This window comes from Gekko japonicus, unplaced genomic scaffold, assembly GCF_001447785.1.
Source record: "Gekko japonicus isolate JY-2015 unplaced genomic scaffold, Gekko_japonicus_V1.1 scaffold2438, whole genome shotgun sequence".
Classification (NCBI taxonomy): domain Eukaryota; kingdom Metazoa; phylum Chordata; class Lepidosauria; order Squamata; family Gekkonidae; genus Gekko; species Gekko japonicus.
The window spans coordinates 187,919-191,440 of record NW_015176525.1 but is presented as its reverse complement, the minus strand read 5'-3'; positions in this window follow the sequence as shown (position 1 = coordinate 191,440).

Sequence of the window (3,522 nt, the reverse complement as noted above, 5' to 3'; positions counted from 1 at the left end):
GCGTGAGAAGGAGAGTTATTCGGTCCTAGAGCCACCGACCCCAAAGTCACGCTTTTGACCCTTTGCCTTTTTGACCAAGTGGCCTTAGGGCCAGCCACGCACCCTCAGCACCCCTCCGGTTTGGTGTAGCGGTTAGGAGCGCGGACTCTGATCCGAGAGAATTGGGTTTGAACCCCCACGCCTCCACATGCAGCTGCTGGTGTGACCTTGGGTCAGTCACAAGGTCTCTCAGACCTGTTCTCTCAAGGGCAGTCCTCTCAGAGCTCTCTCAGCCCTACCTACCACACAGGGTGTCTGTTGTGGGGAGGGGAAGGGAAAGGAGTTTGTAAGCTGCTTTGAGACTCCTTCAGGTAGCGAAGAGTGGGCTAGAAATCCAATCTCCTCCTCCTCCCTCTCCTCCTCTTCCTCCCTCTCCTCCTCCCCCTCCCCCTTCTCTTCCTTCTTCCCTGTCTGTGCTTCAGGGCGGATGACACTGGCCTACCTTGCAGGGGTGTTCTTAAAGACTACAGCGAAAGGCTTTCATGGAAGTGATCAGTAGAGCATTCTGAACTGCTGTGCACCCATTAAGTTTTGTTGTTACAGACATTGTCCGCTAGAGAGGCCAAGTGGGGGCACAGTCCCCCCTCCTTTTACAAGAGTTTTGGGTGAGTAGCCAGGTTGGTCTGTGGTAGAAGGATGTGATTCGAGTCCTGTAGCACTTTAAAGACCAACCATATTTCCAGAGCAGGAGGTTTAGAGCGTCAAAGCTCTCTTCTGAGATACCTTTGTCAGATAAGTGCCTTCAAAAGCCCTTGTCTTTTCTCCTTAATGGAATTTCAAACAAAGCAGAGCTGGGTTCGAGTCCCGCAGCACCTTAAAGATCAACACGATTTCCAGGGTAGGAGCTTTCAAGACTCCAAGCTCCCTTCATCAAAAGCCTGGTCCTTTCTCCTTAATACGGTTTAGGACAAGACAGAGCTCAGTTCGAGTCCAGGAACGGCTTAGAGAACGACGAGATTTTTGGGAGGGATAGGCTTTCAAGAGTCAAAGCTCCCTTGGTCAGAGACAAGTAGGAATGGAGGTCCTGGTGTCCCTGGCTTGAAGAAGAAGAAGAAGATGATGAAGAAGATGAAGAAGAGGAGGAGGAGGAGGAGGAGGAGGAGGAGGAGGAGGAGGAGATTGGATTTATACCCCGCCCTTCACTACCCAGAGGAGTCTCAGAGCGGCTTATGAACGCCTTTCCCTTCCCCTCCCCACAACAGACACCCTGGGAGGTAGGCGGGGCTGAGAGAGCTCTTGACAGAAACTGCTCTTTTTCAAGGACAGCTCTTATTAGAACTACGGCTTGCCCAAGGTCATCCAGCCAGGTGCAAGTGGAGGAGTGGGGAATCAAACCCGGTTCTCCCAGATTAGGTTTACAGTCTCCTTTCCCTTCCCCTTCCCGCAACAGACATCCCGTGAGGCAGGTGGGGCTGAGAGAGCTCTGACAGAAACTGCTCTTTTCCAAGGACAGCTCTTATCAGAACTATGGCTTGCCCAAGGTCATCCAGTCAGGTGCAAGTGGAGGAGGGGGGAATCAAACCTGGTTCTCCCAGATTGGAGTCCGCACACTTAACCACTACACCAAAGGAGGAGGAGGAGGAGGAGAGATTGGATTTATACCCTGCCCTTGTTTACCCAGAGGAGTCTCAGAGCGACTTACAAACTCCTTTCCCTCCCCCTCCCCACCACAGACACCCTGTGAGGTAGGTGGGGCTGAGAGAGCTCTGACAGAAATGGCTCTTTTTTCAAGAACAGCTCTTATCAGAACTACGGCTTGCCCAAGGTCATCCAGCAGCTGCAAGTGGAGGAGTGGGGAATCAAACACGGCTCTCCCAGATTAGAGTCCACGCACTTCACCACTACACCAAACTGGGAGCTTGGACTTCCAGACACGTAGATCCTGGAAATAGTCTTTAAGGTGCTACTGGATTTGGATCTTGATCCATAGGGGCAGTGTGTCCCTGCATTGGTTGAATAGGAGGGAGCGTACGGGCTTGTGCCGCTGTGCTTCTGAACTTGGGCTTCCTCTGGAAATGTCCGGAAGCTGCCTGTGCCGTACGGTCTCGTTGGCTCCCCTTGCGAAACCTGCCGCTTGGAAGAATTTTCCAGCTTCCGCCTGAGATGCCTCTACTCGGGGACGCCGTGCTCCCGTTGATGCAGCCAAGAACTCGCGTTCTCCGGGGAGTTTGTCCACCCGATAAACAACAAGCTCTTTGCGGCTTTGCAGGGTCCCCCACCTCCAGTTCTGTTCAGAGTGGAAGCGTGGTCCGCGGAGAGACAGGAGGAGAGGGTTTCCTCCAGCCCAAGGCGGAAGCACGTGAGCGTCCTTCCCCACATCTGTGAAAGCATTTTAAGTTTGCAGGCTGAGGACTCGGTGCGTAACAGGGATGCTTTTGCAAAGGGGCAGCACGGACAACGACGAAAGACGCGGGCCTTCTCCGTGGTGGCCCCCTCTCTGGTGGCACAGCCTGCCCGAGGAGGTTCAGGAATGATGCAAAACTGAATTATGCAAGAGGGCTTTTCTATGCGGGCAACGGGGGTCATTGGAAAGCACTGGGCTCAAGACGCGTCGTCGAATGATTTCAGCTCATGATTTAATAGTAGGCAAAACCCGGAGACGATCAGCAGGGTCCGGGGCCCTGCTTAAATGCCGATACAAGCCACACCCAACGGCACACCCCACACCTGTGATTGGTTTATTCACAGTGCCCTCTTAACCATAGGTCCCTTCTTGGATCCGTACGGACCAACTGGTCCATTCTCGGATCCTCTGTGTCTATCGCTCTGGTCGCGAAGCTTTGCTAGTTCGCTTGACTGTGTGCGGGCCCGACCACGTGCGTGGTCCCTTAGTTAGTACATAACAGTCATAGTTCGGTGCGCGGGTTAAGTGCATAGATTCCCCACTCCTCCACTCGCAGCTGCTGGATGACCTTAGGCAAGCTGTAGTTCTCTCAGAGCTGTTCTTGAAAAAGAGCCATTTCTGTCAAGAGCTCTCTCAGCCCCACCTACCTCACAGGGTGTCTGTTGTGGGGGAGGGGAAGGGAAAGGAGTTTGTAAGCCGCCCTAAGACTCCTTTGGGTAGTGAAGGGCGGGCTAGAAATCCAATCTCCTCCTCCTCTTCTCCTCCTCTTCTTCTTCTTCTTTTCTCTCAAGGGCAGTTACAAGTTCTTTCAGAGCTGTTCTCTCAGAAGCAATTCTCTCAGAGCTCTCTCAGCCCCGCCTACCTCACAGGATGTCTGTCTGTTGTGAGGAGGGGAAGGAAAAGGAGTTTGTAAGCTGCTCTGAGACGCCTTTGGGTAGTGAAGGGTGGGGTACAAATCCAATCTCCTCTTCCTCCCTCTCCTTCTCCTCCCCCTCCCCCTCCCCCTCCTCCTCCTCCTCCTCCTCTTCTTCTTCTTCCTCTTCCTCTTCCTCTTCTTCTTCTTCTTCTTCTTCTTCTTCTTCTTCTTCTTCTTCTTCTTCTTTTCTCTCAAGGGCAGTTACAAGTTCTTTCAGAGGTGT